Genomic DNA, 13050 nt, shown 5'->3' on the forward strand with positions numbered 1-13050 from the left:
TTTATGGAGCTGCTATGCTGCTCTCTTTTCAGCGACTTGAGTCAGCTGTGCAAATCCATCTGACATTTCAGTGCAGCTGCTAAGGTTTGCCAGTGAGAAACAGGTCTACAGAATTGCTGCAAGAATAAAGGGTTCCTTTCTTATGTACTCTCACACTGTCATATACAAATTCACACCCCCCATACACATACCCCACTACACAGGAAGACCATTTCTTTGTTATTTAAATGATTAAAGCAACTTACAATATTTCAGGAGGAAAATCCAAACAGCAGCTTGGGTTCTACTGATGTGAAAAACTCATGTGAAGGAATATGTCTCTTCATTACAATGTGGCTCTGGCAGCAAATAACCAGCACACAGCAGAGCAGAGGTCTGGCTGGTGCTCATCTGCTGTGTAAGCTGAACCTTTGCAGGTCGTTCTTATTTGCATCTAGATCCTGTGATCTAACAGATGGGGACAACCAGCACTTGAATTTCCACTATGAGTGGGCAGTTTAATATGTTAAATAATTTGTTTTTCTTAAGTATTCATTAAGCTGGAATAAATGTAAAATAATCTAAATTGAAGCATAAAACACACACACACCCCAAAAAACAAACAAACATTAAAGTGCCAAAAGAGAACATGAGAAGATATTTTCATAGCTTTGGGATATAGCAATAATTTTCAAATGGCAATATTTATCCAAATGACAAATGTAAATTTCTTTTGAACTAACCATTCTACTTGAATAATTTTTTATCTGAGTCTTTAGGATTAAAGAAAGGTTTTAGAAATTTGCATCTATATTTTTATCCTGTGGATCTATCCCCACATGGGTGAAATGACAGGTGTACAAGATTATTTAACATAGCAAAGTGAAAAACTGTGTATTGTATGCTATTACTTGTGTGATAAAAGGTAAAAAGAATATGTATATATAAATAGATTGTATCAACATAATGCATAATGCATCCTTGGAAAGATACACAAGAAACCAATAACTTTGTATAATTTTGAGGGAATGGGTTGTCTGAGAAACCCAGGAAAAAGATTTTGTTGCTATATACCTTTTTGTAATTGTCAAAATTTGAATGTTGTGAATATAATATTTATTAAAATACATTTTATTGTACAAAATTAGGATAACACAGAAAAGCACAAAGAAAATAAAAATTTCCCCTTATCTCACTACTAAGATCTTATTACTATTAACATTTTGGTTTATCATTGCAGTCCTTTCTGCTAGGCATATAAACTTAATATCTCTTGTAATTTTTTCTTTTCTTAGAAAATTAGTTTTTTTCTAGGCTATTGTGTATTTTACATATATTTTACTACTACAATATTATTGTAACCCATCATATATACATATATGTATATATAAAATTATTTGCAAAGTATATACATTTTCTTATTGCAATATAATACATAATTTATAAATATAGTATATACTTGGTATATAATAAAAAATATATTCTTATATGTTATAGCAGTAATAAATATTTAGAAATAAATTTATAATTTTGGCATATGTTTTATACACATTCACATATATAACAAAACACATGAAAAAGAGTAAAGTTTTAAATTGATGTTCTAATATTTTCTTCTTACCTCAATGGTTTATGTTGAACTCTCTAAGGTTGAGAGGCTTTTCATTTATATAGCTAAATGATTCCCCAGAAAGTTATTACCAATTTACCTGAATAATCATTTATAAAGTAAATAGCAGAGGTACACAGTGGCAACTTACAGTCTTTAACAGCTCTCAGATCTTCCTTTTGTCATGTAAAAGGGAAATAAAAACGGCCTCACTTGGCAGGGAGGTTTGTAAACCACTTTTCTAACCACTGATTTGCAGGTGATTATTTTATAGATTTAGTTTGCAGGCCAGTCAAAAAAGACTTGACCAAAAAGAGTTTCGTGTTCAAGGAGGACTGGGAAATGTTATATTCCATGTTTGTCTTTTAGAGATTTATAGAGTGTATGACCTTTTAGGTACTCTGAGAAATCCTTCAGGAAAGAAACCCATTTGTTTAGTCCAATATTCTCCAACCTTATTTAGTTAATTCACACTTTTTTCTTTAAAAAATCCCTTAATAACATCCTGTGCAATTAACTTTACAAAATTCATACTTTGAGAAATACTGATCTAAATATAAAAAAGGAAGACTGGAATCAGCCTGTGGGATTCAAGTCCTAGCTTTACTCCTGAGTAGTATTGGACAACTTATTCCCGTTTTCCTCATCACATGAAAGGAATCTGAGAATAAGATTTACTATATGTAACTATTGAGAGAACTGCATGAGTTTCTATGGAGATATACATGTAAATTAAATGGGATGCTGCATGACACAGAGTAAGCACTCGATAAATGTTAAATGTTATTCTTGTACTTCATGGATAACCACAGAAACACCTGAAGAAAAACAGACAATTGTAAAATGTAATGCATTTTATAAACCACTTCCACAATAGAAACCATTATATTAAAGACAATAAACAAAAGGGCTTTTAAAAAATCTTGTCGCTTTTACAGAAAGCAACTCTGAGACTTTCAGGTGGAATTGTTTATAAAGAAAATAGAAAATCACCATTAGCTAATAAATATGAAGCTCTTCCAGAAAATGATCTGCATTATTGCTAGTGAGCTTTCAGATTCAAATTCTATTCAGAGGAATTCCACTTCTTTTAATGTGACCAAATGTTTTGGATGATGAAGCAGATTTGGGAACTCCTGTAAGAGGCACTCCTTAAGCAAATGTCCATCCTCTAAATCAGTGTGCAGAGTGGGCACATTTCCTTCAGCTACCCCACTGTGCATTTGATCCACATTCTGACAAGGAAAGGTTCGTGTGTAATTAGCCTCATTTGACACATATATGATTTATTGGTGCCTAAGATCTCTTAATGATTTTCTGTGGCTGTCACCTCAGCAGCTTCTTACATCAGAAAGGTGCTATGATACCACAATCATATATTTTTATCAATAATATCTATACTGATATAGATAGAATATCTCTATCAACATAAAACAGATATTGACAGAAACATACAGTATTTATATAAATATGAAACAGATCCTGTTTTCTTCTTTAAACATCTCCAAGTATTTTAAATATTTTGCTAGTATATATAATTTTATAATCAGAAAAGCCTGAAATCATGTTCTTAGTGTATATTCATATATAGGTAATATCTTTGTGGGTATTATTATGTGGAGACAAGCATGTCCCTCTGTTTTACTATCTTTAAGTAAAAATGAAAGAATTAAGACAATATATGTTTTAAGGAGAAGAAAATGAGTAAATGTGTCAGGGCAAATTATGAGGGAAAATATCATAACCAGCAAAATCAGTATTTTGAATGTTTGTTCACCAAAGATTAATTTATAGATTTTTAAAAAATATGTTTTATTTTATTTTTAAAATATATTTTATTGATTATGCTATTACATTTGTCCCATTTCCCCCCTTCCCTCCCCTCCTCCCTGTACCCCCTCTCCCACCCACGTTCCCCGCCTTTAGTTCACGTCCATGTGTCATTCTTATGAGTTCTTTAGCTTCTACCTTTCCCGTACTATTCTTGCCCTCCCCCTATCTATTTTCAACCTACATTCTATGCTACTTATTCTCTATACCTTTTCCCCCCCTCCCCCTCCTCCCACCCCCCCCCCTGCTGCTAGCCCTCCATGTGCCCTCCATTTCTGTGGTTCTGTTCCTGTTCTAGTTGTTTACTTAGTTTCTTTTGGTTTTGCTTTAGGTGTGGTTGTTAATAATTGTGAATTTTCTGTCCTTTTACTATACATGTCTTTTCTTTATCTTCTTTTCTTAGATAAGTCCCTTTAGCATTTCATAAAATAAGGGCTTGGTGATGATGAACTCCTTTAATTTGACCTTATCTGAAAAGCACTTTATCTTCCCTTCCATTCTAAATGAGAGCTTTGCTGGATAGAGCAATCTGGGATGTAGGTCCTTGTCTTTCATGACTTGGAATATTTCTCTCCAGCCCCCTTCTTGCCTGTAAGGTCTCTTTGGAGAAATCAGCTGACAGTCTGATGGGAACTCCTTTGTAGGTTACTGTCCCCTTATCTCTTGCTGCTTCTAGGATTCTCTCCTTCGTTTTTACTTTGGCTAATGTAATTATGATGTGCCTTGGTGTGTTTCTTCTTGGGTCCAACTTCTTTGGGGCTCTCTGAGCTTCTTGGATTTCTTGGAAGACTGTTCCCTTTGCCAGATTGGAGAAGTTCTCCTTTATTATTTGTTCAAATAACTTTTCCACTTGTTGCTCCTCCCCTTCTGGTACCCCTATAATTTGAATGTTGGAACGTTTAAAGGTGTCTTGGATGCTCCCAAGGCTCTCCTCGATTTTTTGAATTCTTATTTCATCATGCTTTCCTGCTTGGTTGATTCTATCTTCCTTCTGGTCCACTGTATTGTTTTGAGACTCAGATTCCTTCCTTTCTCTATTGGGTCTCCTCCACGTATCTTCCTGCATCTCTTTTATGGTAACCTGCATCCTTTCATCTAAATTGCGCCCAAAATCAACCAATTCCGTGAGCTTTCTGATCACCAGCGTTTTGAACTGTGCATCTGATAGATTGGCTATTTCTTGGTCGCTCAAAAGGATGAGTCCTGGGGGACTGATCTGTTCTGTTGTACACATGTCTTATGTCTTTCCCTGTTTCTCCTATTTTTTTTTTTCCGGTCTGGTCGCTCTTGTTACAGTGGGGGGCGGAGCCTTAGGTGTTCACAGGGGCTGGGCGCCCCAGTCGCTAGATTGTGACATTATATGTGGGGGCGGGGGCAGGGGGGGAATCAATGGCGGCAGTTCAGTTCTCCTGGGCCCAGACCCTTCCCCGGGCTCCTGGGCTGCGAGCTCTGCCCTGGTCCACAATCGCTGCCCCACTGGGTCTGGCAGCCGCAGCTTGCGTACTCAGGGATCACCGCTGCGTTCTTGCGCCCCGGATGGCTGTTGTGCCGATTCCGCGCCAAACTTTCCCCAACCTCCGCGCGCCTCCGACCTGCGCCAGCCCCGCGCCCACTCAGCTCGTTGTCTCCTACCAGTCTGGATGAACGGGTCTACTTCAACTTCTTGGCTGTCGAACTTCCATTCAGAAAAATCCTGTCAGTTCTGTGTGTTATGCTGCCCGTGATTTATTGTTGCTCTAATCTTGGTTGTGCGTGGAGGTACGGTGCGTCCACCTATTTCTCCATCTTGCTGGAAGTCCCTCAAAATATGTTTTATTGATTATGCTATTACAGTTGTCCCATTACCTCCCCATCATTCCCCTTTGTCCTGCACCCCCTCTCCCACCCACATTCCCCCCTTTAGTTCATGTCTATGTGTCATAAGTTCCTTAGCTTCTACATTTCCTATACTATTCTTGCCCTCCCCCTGTCTATTTTCTACCTACCATATATGCTACTTATTCTCTGTACCTTCTCCCCCTCTCTCCTCCTCCCACTCCCCTATTGCTAACCCTACATGTGATCTCCATTTCTGTGATTCTGTTCCTGTACTAGTTGTTTGCTTAGTTTGTTTTTGTTTTAGGTGTGGTTGTTAATAATTGTGAGTTTGCTGTCATTTTACTATACATGTTTTGATCTTCTTTTTTTTTAGATAAGTCCCTTTAACATTTCATAAAATAAGGGTTTGGTGATTATGAACTCCTTTAATTTGACCTTATCTGGGAAGTACTTTATCTGCCCTTTCATTCTAAATTAAAGCTTTGCTGGATAGAGCAATCTTGGATGTAGGTCCTTGCCTTTCATGACTTGGAATGCTTCTTTCCAGCCCCTTCTTGCCTGCAAGGTCTCTTTTGAGAAATCAGCTGATAGTCTGATGGGAACTCCTTTGTAGGTTACTGTCTCCTTATCTCTTGCTGCTTCTAGGATTCTCTCCTTCATTTTTATCTTATAATTATGATGTGCCTTTGTGTGTTCCTCCTTATGTCCAACTTGTTTGGGACTCTCTGAGCTTCCTGGACTTCCTGGAAGTCTATTTCCTTTGCCAGATTGGGGAAGTTCTCCTTTATTATTTGTTCAAATAACTTCTCCACTTGTTGCTCTTCCTCTTTCCCTTGTGGTACCCTGATAATTCAGATGTTGGAAAGTTCAAAGGTGTCCTGTAGGTTCCTAAGCCTCTCCTCACTGTTTTGAATTCTTGTTTCTTCATTCTTTTCTGTTTGGTTGTATCTTTCTTCCTTCTGGTCCACTCCATTGATTTGAGTCCCAGTTTTCTTCCCATCACTCTTGGTTCCCTGTGTATTTTCCTTCATTTCACTTAATGTAGCCTTCATTTTTTCATCTGATTTGTGACCAAAGTCAGCCAATTCTGTGAGCATCCTGATCACCAGAGCTTTGAACTGTGCATCTGATAGGTTGGCTGTCTCTTGGTCACTTAGTTGTGTTTTTTCTGGGTCTTTGATCTGTTCTTTCATTTGGGCCATTTCTTCTTGCCTTGACATGCCTGTTATGTACTGAGGGGTGGAGCCTTAGGTATTCTCTCGGGCAGGGTAACCCATGTTGCTGGGTTGTGATGCTGTATGTGGGGGCGGGGTCTGAGGGAACAATGGCATTTGCTCTGTTCTCTGCTCTCTGTCAGACTTCAGTCCCTTCCACCACTTCCCCCAAGCAAACTGGGCCTTTCTGGTGCTAATTCCCATGTGGGTGGGCTTGTGCACATTCTAGGATCCCATGAGTATCTCCAACGAATTTTCCTGTGAGGCTGGGAGTCTCTCCCTGTGCCTCAACCCCCACAAGTGTTTTAAATTAGTGCCCTGAGGCTCTATTTCCCAGTGCTGGGACCCTGGGTTGCATGCAGTGCCTTGCTTCACAATCACTGCCTTGCTGGGTCTGCTGGTTGCCACCCCATGTGTGCCCAGGGTCTGCCAGCCACTGCCTTTCGTACCCAGGGTCTACCCGCTGTGGTCTTGGGCACCCGGGATGCCTTATGTGCCTGGCCCCACGGCTTGTTGTGCCTGGACCCCTCTCTGCCAGGCTGCCAATTCCGCCCCTCCTACCGGTCTGGATGAATGTGTCTATTTTAACTCCTTGGTTGTCCAACTTCCATACAGTTCAATTTTCTGTCAGTTCTGGTTGTTATTCTGTTTCTAAATTATTATTGTCCCTATTTTGGTTGTGCAAGGAGGCAGTGTGTCTACCTACACCTCCATCTTGGCCAGAAGTCTAATTTATAGATCTTGATAGACTTTAAATATTTGCAGTGTTCAGAGTAGTTAAGTATAACATCCATTTGAGAAGTAATTATACGTTGTATACCTGAAACTAATAGAACACTATATGTCAACTGTAATTGAAAAAAATTTTGAAGAAATTTTACATCATTAAATAGAGAAATGTAAAAAGTAAATACAGCTCTTGGAAATAAATAATATAGTTATAGAAATAGACTATGTGTGAATGGGATGAACTCTAGCTGGATAAAGAGTATGCTTTTACACTGGAACATAGCACTGAGGTTTTCAGAATGTGGTGGGGAGCCAAAAGGCTGAAGGAGCAATTGATATACAGAGAATGATTGTAAAACTCTCACATTTGTGGAATAGAAATTCCAGAATAAGAGAGTGGAGAGAATGGTGAAGGAGCAATATTTGAAGAGAAATTATTACTAATTTTCCAGAATTGAAGAAAGATATAGGGCCTCAGAATGAAAGTGTTTTCTGAATACTGAGCAAAGTAAGTATAACAACATTTAAAACCATTTGTAACTTGAAAACATCTGGACCTGGCCATACTTAAACAACCTGTAGCAAAACTGTAGGACTTCAAGAAACTATGAGAGAGAGAAAAGACATTATGGAGAGAATAACAAAAAATCAGAGTGACAGTAGACATGTTATTTATAGTAGTAGATACAAAAAGTCAACAAAGTAGTATAAAAACATTCATGGGCAAGAGAAGCACCAAATTCAGGATAGTGACTCTCTCTGGGCAGAGAAAGAGGGGAGTGAAAGGAAAAGCTAACCTAGCACCTCAAATGTAACTACAATATTTGATTCCTTCAAAAGATATTTAAAGCACTGCTGGTGGGAATGTAAATTGGTACAAGCCACTATGGAAAAAATGCTGTCAGTTCCTTAAAATACTAAAAATTAAACTCCCATATGATCCAGCAATCCCACTTCTGGGTTTATGTTCAAATTTATTGAAAGTAGAATCTCAAACAGATATTTGTACATCCATGTTCATGGCAGCATTATTTACAATAGCCAAAGGTGGAAGCAACTCAAATAGTCATCATCAAATAAATAGTTAATCACAGTGTGGTATATATACTCAATGGAATATTATTTAGCCTTTTAATAAAAGGAAATCCTATCATGTGCTACAACATGAATGGAACTTGAGGATATTATGAGAAGTGGAATAAACCAATCACAAAAGACACTATAGGTTTCCTCTACAGTAGTCAGACACAGATTCAGAAGGTAGAATGGTGGTTTCCAGGGGGTGATGGGAGGGAGAAATGGGAAGTTGTTTGGTGAGTACAGAGTTCTAGTTTTTGCAGGATGAAAAAGTTCTGGAGAACCATCAGGTGACAATATGAATATACTTAATATTACTGAATTGTACACTTTAAAATGGTTAAGATGATCAATTTTATGTTATATGCTTTTTACCACAATTTTGAAAGTACTTGAAAAATGTTGAACATAAAATATTAGAAGCAAACAATTAGAGGATAAAGATGTTCCCACTAGTATTTGTTATATGAGATTCTATTATTTCTGAATTATCTCACAAAATAAAAAGCCACTTTTTAAAAAGCTGATGATTAAGTCCCTCCACAGAAGAATGGGTAACAGAATTGTGGCTTAGCCAATCAAGGGAGGCTACTCAACAATAAAAATGAACTACTGGTAGACACAGCAACCTGACTGCATTTCAAGAACATTAGGTTCACTGAAAGAAGCCAGACAGAAAAGGATACATGCAGTAAGATTCTATTTAAATGAAGATGAAGAATAAGCAAAGAGAGACCATGGTAATAGAAATCAAAAGAGCACTTCCTTCTAGAGGATGGGGATTGACTGGAAAGTTGGAACTGGGAAACTTCCTGGGGTGACAGCTGTATCTTGGAGTATTGGTTACATAGGTGAATACATTTGTTACAAGTCATCTATTTGAACACCTAAGATCTAGGCATTTCCCACAATGCACATTTCACCTCAATGTGTAAGTAAAGTTTTGAACAAAAAGTGTAGCTAGTAAAGAATATAGGGCTGTTCCGAGTGCAAAAAACCCCTGAATTTTTAGGCAATAGAACAGTGATATCTACAATACAGTCAAAGGGCACTTCAGTTGATTGAAATACAAGGAGAAATTCAGATATCACTGTTCTGTTACTCAAGAAGCATTAGGACATTGGAGAAAAGGCCAGAGCTTCAAGAAACTTCAGAAGCATAACCTGAAACTGTGTTCAGTGTCTCAAGAATTTTAGCAAATCCTACTAAGGTACAAGCAAGCCTCCTCTCTGGTGCCTTTCCAAAAAAAAGGCTGAAAAATATGGGCATTGAAAATAAGTTACTTCTTTTCTCTCTTTAAAATAATTTCATTTTAATTATATAATCTACACATGTTTATTATAGGAAAATAGAAACTATAGATAAGCAGAAATAAAAAATTGAAATCATCAGTTAGATAACCACTCTTAACATGTGGTGTTTGTTTAATGCTATATAACTTTTTCTTTTAAGATTGTTCCTGGTTTTCTATTACATAAGTGAGATTCTCACTTTACAGAAGTCTGTGGCTGCCTTTCCTGGGGAGGATCCAACAGTTTGATCATGTAATTAATCATATTTGTCTCTAGACTTATGGTGTGATCTTAAAATTATTTCCTCAGTTTCCCTTTTTCTAAAGATGAGAGCAATTAATTTTGTCTTTCAAATGTTAGCATTTATGACTTGGAATATGTTCTGAAATTTCAAGGTAGTATTATTGTTACAGGGTGCAGCCAAGAGGGGGGACCCCAAATAGGGATTTGAAATGGGGTCCAGAACTCAAGGTGTCCAGGAGATTTTAAGATGTCTTCACCCCTTCCCCACCAGGTGTGGATTGGGGGAAGGGACACGAGCAGGGCCTTTGAGAGGTGTTTCGCATAGCAACAGCCTTGTAACTAACCTCTGGCATGGTCATTTAACACATCTATAGCCTTTGACTGGTCACTTAGATATGTTAAATAGCTGTGGCCATGCTCTGAGCCACGGGAATGGAAGTAACTACCCCACTAAGATGTAACTGGGGGGCAGGTCCTCCCCAAGTTACAGCACCTGTGTGGGAGCTTGGAGAAGATTGGCTCCATGACATGAGGCCACACATGCCCAGACTTATGATGGCAGTCCAGTAAAGCTGGAAGGGTATGAGTTCTGGCATGTGAAGCTGAGTGTGGGAGGAGTCAGAAATGGGGCTACAGAGGAAATGGCGTGGGGATTTAAACCCAGACTCCCACAGCCCTGAGAGAGAGAACCACACAGCCTTGACAGAGTGGAGACTCCCGCAGCCCTGAGAGAGAGAATCACCATGCGGCTTTAGCAGAGAACTGCCACTCGGCTTTGGCAGAGTGGCGACCCCACCCCCCTTTTGCAGCCATTGCGCAGGGGGAGAAACACGTGGTTTTGGCTGAGTGGAGACTCCCGTGGCCCTGGGAGAGAGGATCACGTGCCTTTGCCAGAGTGGGGAACCCCGCAGCTTTAGAAGGGGGAACCACCACCTGGTTTTAGCAGAGATCCCAGCAACTCAGCTGAGGGTGCTGGGAACCCAGGGAGGTCTCCCAGTCGAGATGGAGTACTAACTGGGAATAACCAGAGGACTGCCTGAGCCATGGACTTCTATTTCCTTTCCTGAGATATGGTACTCTGAACTGGGCAAAGGGGGAAGGAAGGAAGGAGTGTGTCTGTTTATGGGTGTTTTAAGGGACTTTAGGATTTTTTGATAAAGACATTAGGTCACTACTTTAAGTTTGTATAGCATTAAATAAACATTTCCTTTCCTTTCCTTTTCACAAATCTCTGGTATTGAGAGATGTCTTTCCTCTGGCAGCGGACATGACGGACCTGGGGGCTTTTTTTTCAATAATTGTATATCGTCCCAGGCCCCCCTTGTTTGTTCTGTAACATAATTTCTCCAGGAATGATTTCTTCCTACTAAGACAAGGCCATCACCTATACCGGTGTAGGAAACATGACTACAAATGGATGAAAAACGTGGGCTCTATGTATGTATGTATGTATGTATGTATTTGGGTACAGTGAACTTTATTGATGGTACATGACAAGGTAGGGCTCCCTAAGCCCCTCCCCTTCTTCAGGGGGTCTGGGATAGAAACAGTGGAGATCAGAAGATGCCCTGTGTTAGGGATTGATTTCTGGCAAAGACTCCCCCAACAGCTGAGGGCCTCTCTTCCTCTTGCTGGGGCCTCTTACTCTTTGGAGGCTGAATGAATAATCATGCCCACCACCCTGTTGCTGTAGCCAAATTCACTGTAATACCAGATAATGAACTTGACTAAGTGGTCATTGAAGGCATTGTCTTCCCCAGCATTGAAGGTGTAGAACTGGGTGTCACTGTGAAAGTCACAGGAGACAGCCTGGTTCTCAATATAGCCAAGGATGCCCTTGAGGGGGCTCTGATGCCTGCTTCACTACCTTCCTGATATTATTGTATTTGGCACCTTTCTCTAAGCAGCAGGTCAGATCCATAGCTGACACACTGGGAGTTGGGACATAGGAGGCCATGCCAGGGAGCTTCCCATTCAACTCAGGGATGACCTTGCTCACATCCTTGACAGTGCCAGTAGAAGCAGGGATGATGTTCTAAGCAGCATCTCAACCATCTCACCACAGCTTTCCAGAGGGGCCATCCAGAGTCTTCCAGGTGGCAGTGATGGGAGAGACTAGTCATCAGTTCCCCCCATCATGCCAGAGTTGTCATGGATGACCTTGGCCAGGGGAGCCAAGCAGTTGGTGGTGCTAGAGGTATTGCTGACAGTCTTGAGGGAGTTATCATACTTGTCATTGTTCACACCCATCACAAACATGGGGGCATCCGCAGAAGGGGCAGAGATGATGACCCTCTTGGCTCTATCCTTCACGTGAGCCCCAGCCTTCTCCAAGCTAGTGAAAACACCAGTGGACTCCACAACACATTCAGCACCAGCACTACCTCTATTTGATGTTTGTGGGATCTTGCTCCTGAAAGATGGAGATGGATTTTCCATTGATGACAAGCTTCCCATTCTCAGCCTTGACTGCCTTTGAACTTGCCATGAGTAGAATCATACTAGAACATGTAGACCATGTAGATGAAGTTACTGAAGGGGTCACTGATGGCAAAAATATCAACTTTGCTATAGTTAAAAGCAGCCCTGGTAACAAGGCACTCAATAGGCCAAATCCATTCATTTTGACCTTCACTATTGTGTCTCAGGATTGCAGCTGGCACTGCACAGGAAAACATGGCTGTCTGTTGAACATGAGGAGCAGAAAGTCTGAAACATGGTTTTTAAAAGTAATACACTAGAGTTTATAAATTCAATGAGCTTGTTCCCCTCTGTAGTGATTTTGGTAGGATGTGTACTTATCCAAATGGTTCTGCCACTCACCAAAGCATCTTAGCAATATCTCTAAGCAATATCTGAAAGCTGTGTTAGCCCATGATGGATTCTTTTTTTAAAGTTTATTATTATTATTATTGTTGTTGTTGTTGTTCACCTACAGTTGTCCCTACTCCTCCCCCCCGACAGTCTTCCCCACAACACCCACCTTCACCTCAACACTCAATCCTACCCCCACTGTTGGCTTTGTCCATGGATCCTTTATACATGTTCCTTGATGACTGTTCCTCTTCCTTCCCTCGTTATCACTCTTCCCCTTCCCATCTGGTTGCTGTCAGTTCTTTATTTCAATGTCTCTGGTTATATTGTACTTGCCTTTTTGTTTTGTTGATTAGGTTTCACTTATAAGTGAGATCATATGGTATTTTTATTTCACTGTCTGGCTTATTTCAGTTAGCATAATGCTCTCCATTTCCATCCATGC

General features: G+C 39.8%; 1 pseudogene; it reads right to left on the reverse strand.

Moving 5' to 3' along the window:
- Positions 1-11432: 11432 nt before the first annotated feature.
- LOC123814480 lies at positions 11433-12423 on the reverse strand (annotated as a pseudogene).
- Between the last annotated feature and the right edge of the window lie 627 nt (positions 12424-13050).

Source organism: Phyllostomus hastatus, unplaced genomic scaffold, assembly GCF_019186645.2.
Source record: "Phyllostomus hastatus isolate PE091 unplaced genomic scaffold, TTU_PhHast_1.1 phas_contig_16, whole genome shotgun sequence".
NCBI lineage: Eukaryota > Metazoa > Chordata > Mammalia > Chiroptera > Phyllostomidae > Phyllostomus > Phyllostomus hastatus.